This window comes from Ceratotherium simum, chromosome 13 (assembly GCF_057802395.1).
Source record: "Ceratotherium simum simum isolate JZ-2026a chromosome 13, ASM5780239v1, whole genome shotgun sequence".
NCBI classification, from domain to species: Eukaryota; Metazoa; Chordata; class Mammalia; order Perissodactyla; family Rhinocerotidae; genus Ceratotherium; species Ceratotherium simum.
Genome location: NC_141912.1, coordinates 25,743,921 through 25,761,743, shown reverse-complemented (window position 1 = coordinate 25,761,743; position 17,823 = coordinate 25,743,921). Strand labels below are relative to the sequence as shown.

At 40.2% G+C, this 17,823-nt stretch overlaps 1 non-coding gene across 1 annotated transcript; it reads right to left on the bottom strand.

Annotated features, from left to right (window-relative positions):
• Positions 1-11,537: 11,537 nt before the first annotated feature.
• Positions 11,538-11,611, bottom strand: TRNAI-AAU (transfer RNA isoleucine (anticodon AAU)). Its single transcript has one exon. It is a non-coding gene; the product is annotated as a tRNA-Ile (tRNA).
• Positions 11,612-17,823: the final 6,212 nt, after the last annotated feature.

The following is a 17,823-nucleotide window of genomic DNA, read 5'->3' as shown; positions in this document are numbered from 1 at the left end:
GAATATTGTTTTTCTGTGTTTCCACAGTGGCCTGGCATAATGTTATCTTAGTAAAAAGTCAAGTGCACTAAAAAAAGAAACACAAAGTAAAATTAGTAAATGTGCCATATAAAGACTTGAAGGCTCATCCATTTGTTTGCTGAGGATGGTGAAATCAGATTTGTACTTTGTTGGGCTTCCTGTTGCTTTAAATAAAATGAGTCGAAAAGAAATTTACATTAGTCAGAAACTACAAGCAATACTATATTTTTGCTCTTTCTCTTCATCCGACGGAAGAATCAGGAGAAATTTGTCTTCCAACTTTCTTCTTTGAAGGTTGCCCAGCCACAGTTAAGGGGGGAGAGGAAGAGTAAAATCACTGATTCTTTTAATTATCCAACAAATATTTCTTGAGCACATATCTTATTAATAGACTCTTCTGGGTGCAGTAATCCAAGAGCGATTAAAACGCAAATAATCCCTTCCTCATGGAGCTATGTCCCAGGTGAAAGGAGTAGGAGAAATAGACAAGAAGCAAATAAGAATAACGCATAATAACCTAGGTGATAATGTTTACTGTGGGGTAATCATTTGGCAGTAAATGGGGTCTGGAGTGTGGAGGTGGAATGTTCAGTTTTCAGGGGAAGAGTCAGGATAGTGGTCACCTTGAAGATACCTAGTAGTCTCTGCTTTCTTCTTGCTTGCTGAGATCTTTGTACCCAAAGGTTTTCTAAAACTGTCACTAGAGTAATTTTTACCTATCAAGGCAACTGGGGGTTATGAGAGCTTTTTGCACACAAGGCAGGTGGGCTTAGTTGGATGAACAGTGCTACCTGATGAATGATTCACACGTTTCTTCATATGGAAAAAGAGAAGTGAGGAAATCTCCATGTAGAACAGAGTCAGAGTAGTAGGAACTGAGTAGTAAACATTAACTACTGTTCTGGTTGCCTTTTCCCCGTGGAATGCTGCACCCTCACACCGAGCTTGTATCGTAGATGCTTATGAGAAGCATGATGAATGGATTTACAGATGAGGTTAGAATCTACCAGGGTTCTCTTCTAGGAAAGTAGCTTTCCTTCTAAGGTTTCACATAGTACCTGGGTAAGAAAAGAACCCTGAATGAGCTTGAAAAATTGAGTGTTCGCTGGGAAAAGCAGGAAGCCCTGCTGTAGAAGAGCATAATCTGAGCATATAGCAGTTACAGTACACAGATGAGTGCTCAGGAGGTTGAAATGGCTAAGCAGTGAATCTGACAGAATGTCCATTGTAGAAAGAAACAACTTGGTCTCATATCCACCATTTCAAAGGCATATGCACTAGAGTTGTTGTCTATTGACCTCAAAAATGAAAGGAAGGAAAGAAACTTATCATGTCTTTCATGATGGAGAAAAGCCTTTTCCCATAATTTCTGACTCAAAATCTCAAATTTTCTGACACATAGTTAGAACGAGAAGGGATTCTGACCCCTAGTTCATCAGTGTTTTTGTTGTTGATCTTTCCTGACCATTCCTTAATTTCTTTAAAATGAAATGCTGAGTAAACATCCTGATTTCCAGTTTCCAATGTTCTCAAAAAGTCTTCCTTCTCCTAACCCTACCTTATTCTTGTCCCAGGATCCTAGTGTCTTCCTGTGCCAATGCTACCTTTCTCTGGAAGATAGGGGGAGGGATCAAGTCATACCCAGCACCCTAGGCCACATTGGGAGGGGATAATGGGACAGACGTGAGGCCCAGAGAGGCTGCTCTACCTGGTCCTCCTAGGTGGCATTATTTCTGAAATCAGGTAACAATCACAACCTTGTTTTTATAGTGAGATACTGGACATGTGGAAGAATCTCAGAATTCCAACTAGGAACCTCACCCAGCTGGGACCTTTACTTCTCTTCTGGCAATTCAAGATAGTGAAACTGTTTCAGAGCTTGATGCTCCCATGGTGACATACTATAGGTCTCCTTTTCCCCACACCCTGACTGAAACAGTAATTTTTCACTGTGCTTTTGCTAAGTTCATGTTTAAGATGCTCTACCCCTAGTTGGAGCCTCTTCGGTGGTGGTGAAGCAACTCTGTGGGACAGGGTTAGACCCATAAAATTGGTTAGGGCACATGTGTAGAATGACCACAGGTCAAAAAGAGGTTAGAGCATGTGAATGACCTCAAATGTTAGAACGCCTTCCTTGCAATCCAAGCTAGTGGTAAAGACACTCGTTTTCTCCAGTTTTGCTCCTTCATTTCTTCTCGAGAGGCACCTGCAATCCTCAGAGCTTCACTCCTGATCTCAACTCCAGGAAATATTGGACTTCTTTAAAAAATGTCAATTTATACATTTCTGATTCTTTTCTTATTTCAACAACAAGTCAGCTCAGGCTCAGTCTTTGAACAATACTCCCTGTCAATGCGCTATAGACAAGGAAGAAAGACCTGAAAAACGCTGTGGAGAGAGCATCATCTATACTGGGCTGTGCTGGGCATTTTCTTCTCAAGATTCACAGTTTTTGGCTATTGGGAGGGTGGACCCCCCACCCCTAATTTCTGACCAGAGAGGCTTTGGTGACAAACAGACCTCTCCACTACTTTGTAATGGAGATTTCTGGGGTCGTTTAGCCTGAGAATAAACAAGGAAGCCTGCTGAGGGACACCTATAGAGACAAGATGTACAAGACAATTTGTGGGTCTGACATCTCAGAGAAGCAGGAGACTCAAAAGAGATCATAAAGTCTCAGATGATCAGAATAAAGAATATTGTGAAACCAGGGGAATTCTTAGAGAAAACTCCTGAAAGAAGAATAAAAGTAAGATCTTTGTGAGGGTCTTGCTTGAGGAGATTCTTTATCCATCTGCTGGGACCTATCCCTCACAGTACCTATAATGCCAGAGCAGATCAAAACCTTCAGAGGTGGCTACAAAAGTGTGAAACAACCAGGTGGTATTTAATTTCCACACATAGAACCCAAGATAGAATTTTCCTCTTCGCAGAAGCAGCTAAAATCTAATTAAATTTTGGAAAAAATCCCAACAGGTAATGTTGGAAAGATATTTCATCACCATTTGTGATCAGAACCTGATGAGGCCAAAAACATGTGGAGAAGGGAAAGAGGGTCATGATTCTGCCATGCGGAGTGTGGAACAGTCCTTGCATTTTGCTCTTCACTGAAAGACTTTCCTCTCCTTCAATATGAGCTAAACCTCCTTCAAATGCAAAGAGTCCTAAAGATGATTCTCTTGGAGACTCTGTGAATGGGTGGTCCTTCAGCAAACCCAACATTTGCTTAGGACAGTGGTGCATGGTCTTGAAATGAGATAAAAAATTTCTTACATTTTGGCTCTGCTGTGGATATATCTGTGTGGGCTAGTTTTCCAGCTGTCTCCAGAAGCCCTTTCTATCAGCTTCTGAATAACATCTCTTCTAATCTTGACTCAGACTTAGTAAGGTGTCTAATTCTCGGCACTCAGTCCCCAAATCAAATGTCCCTTTGCTACAGAGACCACCTCCCTAGCTAAAGCCATATGCTCGGTATCTATCACTTAAACTTACTCCATCTTCCTCATAATCACTATGTGCTTTAGAAAGTGTCTCATGAAGTTTTTCTTTTTAAATTTTCTATCTCTCCTCTAGACTGTGAGATTCTTTAGGCTCAAATCACTGTTTTGACCTCACTATAACCTCATTGCCTCAAGTTAAGCCATACAGTATGGTTTCTAACTTACAATGCAGGTAATAGGTAATGAGAGGCAATAGCAGATCAAATACAAGTTAATAGTTCAATAAACCATCCTATCACACTTGCAAAATGTTCATCTCTGCATCTGTCAATTCATTTTTCTCTTTTTTTGTGCCTTATCCAATATTTTACATTTTACTGATTAATGGCAATTTATAATATATAATTTTTATTTTCTCCAAACAGAATTTTATATTTTATCATTAGGGAATAATAAAGGTGTAAAGACCACAAATGTTTAGGACTTCCCTTATAACCCAGTCACAACTGATAGTCATTTGAACATTGGGTGAAAACTAGAACAGAATTCACAGCCTGGTTCCTTTTGCATGCATTTTCTTTTGACCATTTTCTTTTGCATGAATCCCTAATTTCCAGTTTCTTAGTGTTGTGTAACAATGAAACCCTGAAATGGTCCCTTATCTTCTGATTCCTCAGGAGACTACCAGGACACAGAGGGCTGGAGGATTGACTTGCAAGGCTTCTTACACTAGGTAGAACAGAAACCTTTCACATTCTGTGAGCTTGGAAGCTGGAGGGAGAAAGAGGAGACAGTAGTCACATCCAGATGGTGACAGTGTAGACAGAAGTGTAGCCCTTTCAGGACAAAGTATCCTTGAAAATACTCTATTCTTTGTGGCACCAGTGACAAAATGGTAACATATCTGATTGTGGGTTGTAGGATTCCAACTTTGCCTCCTTGATTTTCTCTTAGGGAGTGGAAGGGAGATGAGGTGCTGTTTCATTTCTTGTTACGTGTTACCAATATGACCCACAGAAATGGATTTCTGAAGGTTAGCTTGTCCAGAGCTTGCTCTCTGAAGATCCGACTGTGCTGCTGATTCCCCTTAACAGCTGGATGAAAGGAGCCATCTGCAGTGTGGAAAAGCACCACAGTGGTTCCTAGGAGATTCTCTATTTCCATGTGCTATCTTTCTGAGCCGGTGAGAGAAGGATGACAACAAATGGAGCCTTGGAATACAGGCTAGAAAGATTGAAAAGGAATGAAAAAAAAAATCTAGACACAAATACTCTACTTTGATCCTTAGACAAAGACGTTTTGCCTGGAAAATCATATCTCATTTGCAATGAATATATTCTATTCTTCCAGTTTTACTTTTGTGTTTCAAGAAGCCTGTGACTGCAAACTAAATGAGCAAATCAGCAGGTGTCAAGAGGCCTTCACTAAATTTTCTCATCGCATCTTGAGAGCAGTTTCCTGAAAGGCAAACTATACTCCACTTTCAAGAACTCTTTGAGAACCATATGCTAGAAATTGTACTAAGAGTTTATTAATTTTATGCAAATTGTTTGATTTAGCTTTGCAGCTAACATGAAAATAATTTTTCCCATTTTACAAATGAAACTGAAGCCCAGAGGAACTGAAACATTTTTCTCAGGTCACAAGACTATTAAAAGCAAAACCAGTTACGGAAAGTTGATTTTTTGTAAATTAAAAATACGAGCTTTTCCTTTAACCGAGTTCATAGTTTCACCATCTGTTTTTCTCCTTGCCAGTTTATTTATTCATTCACTCATTCATTCATGTAACAAATACTTATAAACGAGTGAATTTATTTTTCTCTTCAGCAGATATTAATTCAAAAATCTCTTCTGGGTCTGCTATCCAGGTTTAGGATTTCTGAATGTCTTTGACTCATTTTTCTCCCTCAAATCTCTACACCCAGTCTCTTGACAAATGCTCTAGATCTTTCCCGCAAAACCTCTCCAGAATCTTTCTCTTTCTTCTCATTCACCTATTCCTTTACGTGTTCTGTGATGCTTATGAAAGATGTATCCTGTGCCAGGCTATGTACTGAGAACTGGAGATGTAGAAAGACTCAGTCTACTGCTAATCTCAGGAGCTAACAGGATATATCTCAATCTTTTAATATCTTTATAACTTCTTTTCCTTTCTCTCCAACTCTAGTTTACTCATTTCCAAAGTCTTTGGCATTCAAAATTAAAACTCTTTCCTAAAATTTTACTTTGATTATATAAGCCATTTGCCTGGAATTTTTTTCAAAGTTTCTTAGACCTTCACAATATTCTCCCCAACATATCTTCATGTGTTCAGGCTTTTCAATTAGTGTTTCCCTCCATGTCTATTTTTCACACACACTTGCATGCATGCACACACACACACACTTACACACACACACCACTCCAGTTGAACAGGAATTCCTATATCTTATGTTCACTCCATCCTATGTTCACTCCTCTTCTGCATCCCTCAATGTCCATTTTTTATTCCTTCACTCTGATATGATCTCGGCTCTTATTTCCTATGTTTCTTGTCTGTAATACTTTGTATTTTTTGCTGTTCTTATGTGGTGTGCATATGTAACCCCTAAATGACATGCCTTTGTAAGGATGGAACTTTTACCTCTAGAGGTAGACTAAAGTGTGAGTTTCTGTAGTTTAGTGGTCATCAAGCTTGCCTAACACGCAAGAAGGCCTCAGTTTGAAACCAAGCGGAAACAGGGAGTGCTTGCTTATGCCTTCCAGAATTCAAGAGAAATCACCCCACCTCCTTCTTCTAGGAGGCCCCACGTCAAAAGAACTAGTGAAAATCCCACTCGTGTTCTATTTTGGTTTTGTTTTTAAAAACAGATAATCATCCAGAGATGGCTGTGCTACATTAGGAGGCTGTCTGGGTGAGTCCTCTCAACTGAGACATGCTATCTTCTGTCCGGGAAAATTTGAAATGGGAAATGCTGGCGGTGCTAGAGTTTTTCCCATGGAGACTTTCTGCTCCTTTCTCTTGCAGAGGAATAGATAGCCACCGCGCTCTTGCCCCGAGTCATCTTGGAGAAGATGTACCCTTAGTGGAGTCCTGGATTTGTATTAATGGCTTTGACATTTCCTGAATTTTGGGCCGTGCAAAAGAGTAAATAAAAAAGTAGAGGATGGTACACTGAAAAACTGAAGGTGGAGAAAGAAATAACAAAAACGTCTCAAGGGGCAGTAGGAAAGGGTATAGTAGGTGTGGGGAATTAGCTCAGGTGGTAGAGCACTCGCTTGGCATGTGAGAGGTGGTGGGATCGATGCCTACGTTCTGCAGGTTAAATTATTTCGACCTCCGATCTCCAAAATATTAGGGAATTTGCACTTTTCTGTCGTTTATGACCACCTATAGGCGAGGAAGACACATGGTTGCTCTGGCTTTTACTGGCATTCAGTATGCTGACCTACTGTCAATTTATCATTTGTTTTCTGTTTCTTCAGAGGAGCTGTGATCCCAAGGGACATACTCAATTGCTCTTTTTCTCCCTTTTTCTCCCGCAGGTTGGCCCTAAATACAGCACAGTCATGAGAAGCGCAAGGCAGAACAGGGTAAATAAAACCCTAGCTTTCTTGTCAGTAGACTGAAACAGGGAGCCCCAGGCAATCAGAAAATATTGGAAAAGACACTGTGAAAAGCAGACGCATCAAGTTGTTGGTGAACTTCTGGATGCATCTGTGAATTGTGAATAAGTAGTTCTGATCCTAAACAACATACCATAGACTTTGAAAACAGGTAAGTGACAGCCCAGTGCCCAAGTCCACACTGGCCACTGGGTTGCACACACTCCAGAGATCTCCAGATAGTATGGTAAAGGCTTTGAAAATGGAGTGGACTTGGAGACTACAACACACAGAAGGCTGATTGGCACTTGGATCTTAGAGCTTCAGAAGTCATAAACAAAAGCTGGTAAACCTGAAAATAAAAATAGAAAAATCCATAATTATAGTTGAAGACATCAATACTTCTCATTAATTGACAGATATAGTAGATAACAAATCAGCAAACACATTGAGGAACTAAACACCACCACCCACTCATGGATCTAATTGACCTTATAGAGCAAAATCACAATGTAGGTAGAAAGAAGGGCCAAAGTTTGAGAGAAAAGCAAGATCATATCACAACTAAGAAATCAAGAATGGTCAGAGTACAGAAGAGTGACATGAATGAAACTGATATTTTAGAAAGAGGTATTTGGCTGTAAATGCCAGGGAGACTGAAAGTGGTGAAACCGGATGTGGATGGTCCTTTGTCCATATTTATCCTTCCATCTCTTGAGGTCTGGGGCCATCAGATTCCTTCTGAATCACCTGAACCCACTGCAGTGCCTGGCACAGAGCAGCTCTCCAATGAATATGTACTGAATGAATGGAAAGGAAGTGATAGATTCAAAAGAGTTGCACAAGAACATTGTTCTTATTTGGCAAGTCACGGATGTGTGTTTGAAGGAGGACAATGAGTCAAAGTTGACTTGGAAGTCTAAACCCAAAAGGCCAGCAGAGAGGAGGTTAGAAATTAGATATTTGGTATAGGAATGAGTGGGCTACTGTGGAGAGGAAAAGGCAGAGAGGATCAAGAGCTGGAACCTTTCTCTGTAGAATTCTGGCTTCTCACACTGAGCTTTTATCGTAGATATTGATCAAGGGCTTAAAGAATGGATTTACAGATTGAGGTTAGAATCCACCACGGTTCTCTTCTTGGAAAGAATAGACTTTCTAAGTTTCCCCATCGTCCTTGGGTGGGAAAAATAAAACACGTTGGAATACATTTAGAATATATACAGGTGTGTGCTCGGGAGATACAGATGGTTAAGCATCGAATTTAACCATAATGGAAAGTCCATAGTACAGAGAAACAATATGTAAATTTGTGGTTTCAAACCCCTAATTTGAATGGGCCAGAACTCTTGCCTATTGACCTTAGGAAGGAAAAGAAGAAAGGAAACATGTTCCTTTCAGGATGAAAAAAAGCCTTTTCCTGTAATTTTAAATAAGACTCTAGATTCACATGGATAAATAGCATTTCTATTCAACATTGTACTGAAGGTTCTCGCCAAGGCAACTAGTCAATAAAATGAAATTCTGAAAAGCCAGATTGGAATGGAAGAAGTAAAACTCTCATTTTGCAGACGACATGATCTTTTATATAGAAAATCCTAGAGAATCCACTAAAAAATACTAGACCTGATAAATGAGTTCAGAAAATTTCAAGAACAATATAAAACCATTGATTGTATTTCTATACACTAGCAATGAGCTATTTGAAATAAATTAAGAAAACAATCTAGTTTACAATATTCCTTATTCAAAAAATAAAACACGTTGGAATACATTTAGAAAAAAAAATGCAGAACTTATACTCTTACAACTACATATCATTGTTGAAAGAAATTAAAGACGACCTAGAAATTTGGAAAAACATGTCATGTTCATTGATAGTAAGACTTACTATTGTTAAGATGACACTACTCCCTGAGTTAATCAGTAGATTCAATGCAATCTCTATCAAAATCCCAACTGGTTGCTTTGTGTTTTTTTTTTTTTTTTTTGTAGAACATGACAAGCTGATCCTAAAATTCATATGGGAGAGCTAGGTACTCACAGTAGCCAAAATAATCTTTAAAAGGAAGACCAAAACCGGAGAATTCAAATGTCTGAATTCAAACTTATAATAAAGCAAGAGTAATGAAGACAATATGGTATTGCCATCAGAATAGATGCATAGATCAACGGAATAGAATTAAGAATCCAGAAATAAACCCTTAAATTTACAGTCCATTGATTTTGAAAAGAATGTGAAGACAATTCAATTGGGAAAGAACAGTCTTTTCAACAAATGGTGCTGAGACAACTGGATATCCACATGCAAAAGAATGTAGTTGCACTCCTTCCTCACACCATATACAGAAATTAATTCAAAATGTATCAAAGACAAGCCTAAGAGAGCAAATAAGCAAGGAATAAGAATAAAACTAAGAATATAAGAATAAAACATAGGAGCAAATCTTATGGGAAGCCAAAGTTGGTGTTTTCTTTTTAATAATAGCCAAATTTATGGCATTTTGATTTAAAATGCATTACATCATTATATAATACTAATGTCATTGTTATCTTTATCGCTATCACTCAATTGGAGCTGTGGTTTGTTATTTCTGTTATAGCTGGATCTGGAATACTGGCTATGGCCTCATTTGCATTACTGAAATGAGTAGGGCAATTTACTAAATAATTTTCCCCTTATTTCCTAGATGGAGATAGAATAAGATATAGTAAGTACTGTTTTTAATCTGCTCAACAATGATTGATCACCATTATTTCCATTCTCCTTTCCAAGAACAAAAAAAAAAGATTTCATTCAGCACTTGGACTTCTTTTCACAACTGTCTTCTTCAGGGAAGGTGGATCCCAACCTCAGAGTCAAAAGTTAAACCTAGTTGTCTCAATTCTCTTGCAAGTGATTGGTTTAGGCAAGGGCATGTAACATAAATGGAGCCAATGAGATGCAAAGATACATCTTGGGGAGAACATTTAAGAAAGGCTTTCTTCAATGGTATAAAGTGACACACACACATACATAGTTTCCACATCTCTGTCTCTAGACTTTGCCTTGCGATTGTGAGACCAGGAGTTACTTCAGGGGAAGCAGTTGTAGTATGAGGCCCATATGTTGAGGATGGTGTCATTAAGTTAACCAACCCTGTAGCTTTCCTTCCCTGTGTAATTATTATTGGATGCAACCATAAATCTCACTTATTGTAAAAGGCAAATGACTATTGTGTGTTCGTGTGTCTGCTTAAAACTAAAATTTCACAAATAGTAGTTTTGTGAACATTAATTATAAATTGTGCCAATCATTTGAATTTTGAAAACCTCAAAACTAATTACTTCAATGCTATAGAAAATATGGGTTTCAGGTGCACTTGGCTCATTGTTTGATTCACTACAGATCAGTGGAGTGGTTCTTTCCCATCTCTCAGCCTCAGCTCAATTCTACCTTCCAGACTTCACCTGACTATTGGATCTATTGGGCATGCTTTGTCCTGATCCTGGCACCACCATCCTGATATTGGGGCCATAAAGAACCACTCTGAATGAGCCTCAGGAAATATATTCAGAGAAATGGGACCAGTCACCATACATTGTAGTCTACCCTTCATTCGACCTAAATATACTGTGTTGAGATAGCACGGATCCCACAGACCCGTGAGGTCCATTTGAAGCACGAGGTACACTCTTTCTTTCATGCCTGCACACATTTCTCTCACTGTTCGATCATTCATGCAGACTTTTAAAAATACTTAGCACTAGGCAATAAGCATCCTGCCCCCAAGATGCTTACAATCTAATGGGGAAGATGGCTGAGCAACAAATATTCACAACTTGGTAAATGCCACAAAGTAGATATATTCCAGATCCCTGAGAGTGCTGGGAGGAACACAACCTAACTTCAGAAAACTGGGAGAATCAACAGGGAGAAGATGTCTCCCAGAAGATGGTTTTGGGTCTAACAAGAAGTTGGACAAGCAAGGTACAGTGAAGTTTTCGGCGCTCTGCATGGGACATTTTCTAGAATTGAGTATCTCCAGAGTCAAGTATGAGAACAGAAAAGGGAGGAAATAGGAATGAAGAATGGGGCAGAGGTAAGGGCCTGAGTTGCTCTGAAAGGCTTTACTTACCCTGCTCGTGCCAAGGACAGCCCTGCAGAAAGATGCATAACTAGAAAAATCCATCTCAGGAGCTAGTCATGGCTGAGAAATATTTGGACACTTTGGAAAATGTAAAAAGATGAAAAGCCCAGGTCCTCATGCCGGTGTTTTCATTTCCATTTTTCATGTTGCTCCCTGATTCCAGTTTCCTTCTAGAATCTCAGGGCTATTATGTTCCATTCATCATGTGATCCTCCCAGAACACAACACCCAAAGCACAAAACCACAGTTATCTGCTCTATATCCTGGCAAAAGATCAGTGGGCGCAGATGAATTTACACTCTCCTTTTCTCATGAGTTTTTGTATTACAGCATTTTTAACTGAATAGGCACCAAAACACACATGGCCCGTACGGGGATCGAACCCGCGACCTTGGCGTTATTAGCACCACGCTCTAACCAACTGAGCTAACCGGCCACCCGCCATAAAAGGGTTTCTATCTCTGATCACTTATTTAAAGATGATATTATTCCAACCACCCAAACCAAGTTTTTTCTTTGGGTTCAACTTAGAGCTTGGAAGAAGTTAGGATCCTCGGTTTGTTCTAAGCCCAAATTTCAGTTAAAATAAAATTCTGCAGGAGGAAAGTTCAAATGTCACCTGCTTAGGTGTTTCGTGACGTTGAGTTTTCATGACCTCCTTACTTAAAAATGCAACCTCACCCTCCGTCTGGCGCTTCTCCTTCCCTCCTTTCTGGTTTGCCTCCATTGCGCCTGGGCGACCCCAGGAGAAATTTACGGAAAACTGAGTTACCGCCACTAGCTCTCCACCTGCTGTCAAGGCAGATATAAGTCGCCCACCCAGGCTCTAGCACAATTCCCTATGTTCTCCACCCATTTTTCCCTAAACGGTGTATTTAATCCCCCTCCCTTCTATTTTTACCTAATTCAGGAAACCATTCTCATATTTCTATTTGAAAAAGACTCTTCAGATGAATATGTTCCATTTGCAGTCTTTTTGCATTTCATTTCTTCTTCATAAAACAGGTTAAGCAATTGACACCTTGATCACAGCAAGACTCAACTTCGAAGATCTGACTCATAACCTTGAAACTGAAAGACTCGCTGGGAGCTCCACGGATCTAGCTGTCTGACCAGGGTGATACATTCTGCTCCAAAGAGAAGACCTCATTTCGCCTCTGCGTGCCGTGCTTCCGTCTGTCTGGCCATTAGCTAGTAGAGAAAACAGCGGTTACTCAGGATTCATTTTTGGAACTGGCCCGGATCCCGGGTAACGCGGTTCGCAGCACGCAGCATTCACACAGGCGTTGAATCCCCAGGGACACCCACGGTAACTACGTGTTGAATTATTGAATAAATAAAGAAGTCTCAACCCACTGCCTTGCTTTATTACAGGTGTTCAGCTTCTCTGCCTGGACCATTTTCTAATGTCCTGTTTCTTCTCCTGGCTTTTGGACTCGACTCGCATCTCTCTCCAGTCCAATTTTCACAGGGCTGGCCTGTCTTTCCACCTCGCTTCTGAAATTCTATCCACTGCCCCCTCTACGCACACTGGCCCTTGTAAATCCTCCTTCACGCAGTATCGCTCCGCTCTTCCGCGCTTTGCACAGACAGGAAATGCCCTTCGGTGAGCAGCTGGAGGCGTCCTCCTCCTGAGAGCGTAAGTGTGGACATAGGCTTGAGGAGAGGCGGAAATAATGAAAAAAAAAAGGAAAGAAAGCCGCGAAAAAATGGGTTGAGGAAACACATATCCTCTTTATGCCTTTTGTCTGATCTTAAAGCCGGCGCCCGAAAAGGGGAAGGAAAGGACAGAAAAGCAAAAGATCTGGAAATTTCTGAGGTTGTTGAGGCCACAAAGCAGAGCACTACTGTCACCGCACGCCACTAGAACCCGGCAAACAACATTTGCTTTATTCCTTAGTCGTATCAATGAGGGATGTAAACTCAGCACAAACTTGGTGAGTGGAATGAGCATATTTTCCGGAGTGGCAGTTTCCCATGGCTGTTCCAGAAACTCCAGACCCTGCATTTTGCTGCATTTCCTTATCATCGTCTGTTTCCTATGTATTTCCTCCATGAAAGAACACGTCGCAGAGGAAAGCTCTTCCTTTCCTTGCCTCCAAATTTTGCACTTAGTGACCGACCACAGCGATCGTCCCGCCCACCCACCGGTCAAGCCCTTCAGAAAGTTAAAATTTTGAAACAAATATTTTTAAGCCGTCAGAAAAAGAAAGAACCTCTAGCCCGAATGCAGAGGCTTTGCAGCTGCGGGGAGGCCCCCTCTCCCAGCCGCCTCTTGGGGCGCCCGCGGGATTCTTACGCAGTTAGAGGACACTCTTCTCTCTGATCACTGTGGAGGCCTTGGAGGAGACGGTTTCAGGGATCCGGGAAGAGACCTTGAGGCTTTTACGTCCTGGAGAAGGACGAGCGAGTTTCCTGGGCGGCGTTTGTGGAATTGCGGAATTGCGAGATCTGCTGTTTCCTAGGCGACAGGGGCCTGGCCTGAGAAACAGATGGGCCGCGGGGATGGAGGCCTCTCAGCGCCCCAAACGGTTTATACCTGGATTCCTTGTTTTTCCCGCCGGTGTAACGGACCCTTTCATGTCCGGGCTCTGAGCTCTCCTTATTCTGCCCTCCGAGGCAAAGGGGTTAACGCGGCCGACGTTGATTAACTCCAGGATTCTGCTCACCCCCCAGGTCAAGGCACAAGTCCTAAATCACGCACAACTTAACACCGAAGTCAGCTGAGTTCCGCGCTTCTCACATCAAATCCCTCTGATTGTAAAAATGCCTGCATTCGTCCTAATTCTGCTACTGACAAAGCAAACTTGGTTTCAGATCCCATCTCTCTTTAGCTTGTGTAACGTTAGAGAAGGCGTTTCAGTCCTCAGCTTTCTTATTTGTAAAAGGAGACAATTGTTCTAGACTTGCTAAGGACTCTTTCAGAGCTCAAGTCCTGTGGCTGTACTGTAACTTGGTCGCCTAGGTGGCCCCGTTGGTGAGGAAAGAGGACAAAATGAGAATTTGCAAAAGCCCTATGACTCACAACACAGACTCACAACAAACCATGCTGTACAACACAAACTAAGCTCAAACTGTCTTTACGCTAACTTGTTCAGACCCATTGTTCCAAGATAAAACCAAAGGCAAACTGATCTAACAATACGGCACAGATCTTCCTGTTCCAGTGACTAAGTCCCATTGATTGAACCAGTGATTCATCTAGTTTAGAAACTCTGTCCAGTCCTGGCTGAGAAGGACCTTACTGACTTTCACCCTAAACCACCTTATAACTAACTCCAGTCGCCAAACCCTTTAAATCCTCTTCTCTACCCCACCCCCACCAGTCCCCTTTTTCAGGCACTACTAAGACTCTGTCAAGCTGGGGCTTTTCCTTGCTCAGCAAGTTTAATGACTCAAGTTTAGTAGGATCAACTTGTTTCCCTGGTGGTCTTTTGTTGGGATGCGGGGGGTTCCTACAAACTGTTGATTCTGATCTTGCCTATGGGGATTTATAAATAAACAAGTATTCTCACTCCATCATTATATGATTAATTAGCATGAATTCCCAAGTCTGAGTATCTCTAAAAAATTATTAAATTCAACTATCAGATTATCTCTAAAATAACTGTTAAGTTCAACTATCTGGAACTGAACTAATTAGCTCCACATGCTGAAAACAAGGGAAGTAATAATGGGTCTTAGTCCCTAATGAAGAAATAATCACAGACATCAGATAAAAGATAAGCAAAATGAAAGACAATAGGTGGGAAAATAATTAGGTTTATGCCCAGATTTGTGGAGTGTGGCAAGAAACTAAAACAAGGAAACAGAAGAAATCTAATAAGATGTAGTAGTGTTGGATTTGCAATTTTATTTTATTTTATTTTTTGCATATGACACTCTCTTCTAATCTGAAAGAATTGCTTGGTCTCAATCTGATCTCCTCAGAGTGGGCCGCTACAATCACCCGAGGACATCTGTGATCCCAAAATAAGAGAGGGCATTTAAACTTACTCCTAAACACACCCATATGGCGCCATTACTTGGGGAAGGAGATTTGAACAAACCTAGCTCTGGAATCTTTAAGCAGAGGTAATGATTACTGACTCCATCCCATCAGATTCCAAATATGGTGTGCCACTTCTACTCCTCTTGGGTATGAGGTGACACCAGCCATTGTCACAGTTGATTCCACTCGGAGGGACTGGGAGAAAAGAAAGGAAAGAGAGAAATGTTGACTCAAGAATGATTAGTCTGATAAGAGAAAGGTAAATAATACGATGTTTTTCACTCAGATCCCCTTGGTTCTAAGTATGGGCCTGTCTAGGGAGTGGCCCCTTGCCTTGGTGGTTAGGTTCAGCGCACTCCACTTCAGCTGCCTGGGTTCAGTTCCCAGGCATGGACCTACACCACTCATCCACGGCCATGCTGTGGTGGCAACTCACATACAAAATAGAGAAAGATTGGCACAGATGTTAGCTCAGGGCAAATCTTCCTCCAGCAAAAAAAAAAAAAAAAGAGAGAGAGTGGGCCTGTCTAAAGAAGTGTAACATGTATTAGGCAGGATAAGTCATTAACCCCACTATGAACCCATATACCTTCTTCCACATGACAAATTGATGAGAGTATTCTTTCCTCTGCAGGTAAAATGAAGTCTTGGATATAGATCGCAATATAAACAATTCCATAGTTCAGAATTTCTCATAATTAACACTTTTCCATTTAAATATGTAAGAAAATATAATTAGAATGTAAAATTAATAAATTAATCAGGTTATAAACAGTATTATGATCACAATAATTATACACTGCTTTTATATACTGTTAATAATTTTTAGATTTAACAATTAAACATCAATCACAACTAAATAGACTTTGTGTTTAGAAATGAAATAACAAAGAGAGATTTCAAGTAGTAAAGCTTCTGACAAAACACATTTTCCCTTGAACAAACCTGAGGTGCATTTGCCAGGGTACGTTTATGTGGTCTTTGGCATACAGTCATTGATTTGGAGAATGCATTCCTTTCCATCATTATCGGAAGGGAGGAACAGAAGCAGTTTGTACTCACATGGAATAGATAAAAGTACTCATTTATATTTTTGCCCCAGTGCTATGCCAATTCTTCTCTTTTTCGTAATCTAGCCCAAAGAGAACTGGCCTGTCTAGACCATGAGCAAAACATTGGTCCACTCTATCGATAACATCATTTCAATCAGACTGAACGAGCAAGAAGTAAAAAGTAAATTGTAGATTTTGTTAAGCCTGATATGCTCCAGAGGGTGGGAGATAAACCCAAAGAAGAGAACTGTCCTATGAATGAAGTTTTTCGGGACCCAGTAGGCTGTGTCATACTGGGATATTTCCTCCAAAGAAAAGGACACATTGTTGCATATCAAAGCACTTAGAAGAGAGTACAATGCTCCATATGTTTATTTGGGCTGTGAAATCTGCATATTCCATACTTGAGGACCCTTCTCTGACATATTTGCTGACAGATATTGGAAGGCTTCCAGCTTTGAGAGGGACTTCTTAGTTCCCATATCAGACGTCAGTTTTTTGTTTTGTTTTTTTACATTTTCCTTAAATTCCAATTGTACTGCTGCTTTTAAGCCTTCTTATGCTCATTTACTACCAGGGCACAAGAACATTTTAATAATTATTTACTGAATGTCTTTACTAGTCATAAGAGCACATTAATTCTCTTATTCATAAGCACTATGGTTATATACAATTATACTTGAGACTTTCTAAGTGAGCCAATCATGAGGTATATCTAATGATATTTTAGACTTGAAGCAAAATCTTGAGGGTGTTGGATATGTTGCTATTTTCCATTTTGCTATTTTATACTGAGTCCTTTGAGTCTCTGAGACATAGACAGACTAGTTTATGATATATCTTACTAGACTCGTGATATTGAGGGCAAGGACCATTCCATTTATTTTTTCATTCCTCTCTGTCTGTTGTTCTTCTTCCTCCCACCAGAACCTCTATACAAGCACAATTCCAGTCACATCAGTACTCAAAAATTTAGTTGACTAGAGTGGTTCAGGATAGGCAAATTTAGGGTGGGGCATGGAATCAGACTGGTGATTCTCGGTGCTTCGTAGCAATAAAACACAGGACCAAAAACGTATGATCATCTCAATAGAGGCAGAAAAAATCCAACAGCCATTCCTGATGAAAACACTCAACAAACTAGGAGTCAAAGGAAACTTCCTCAACTTGATGAAGGACATCTAAGAAAAATCCACAGGTAACATCATACTTAATGGTGAAAAACTTTCCCTTAAGAACAAGACAAGGATTTCCACTCTTACTGCTTCGATTCAACACTGTATTAGAGGTTTTAGCCAGGGATGTTAGGCAAGAAAAAGAAACAAAAGGTATCCAGATTGGAAAGGACAAAGTAAAACTATGTCTATTCACAGATGACATGATCTTGTGTATAGAAAATCCTAAGGAACCCACTAAAAACTATTAGAATGAATAAACAAGTTCAGCAAGTTTGCAGGATAAAAGATCAATTTAAAAAATTAATTACATTTCTATACAGTTGTAATGATTGCCATCAAGAAGAAATCGAGAAAACAATTCAATTTATAATAAAATCAAAAAGAATAAAATACTTAGAAATAAACTTAACAAAAGAAGTTCAAAACT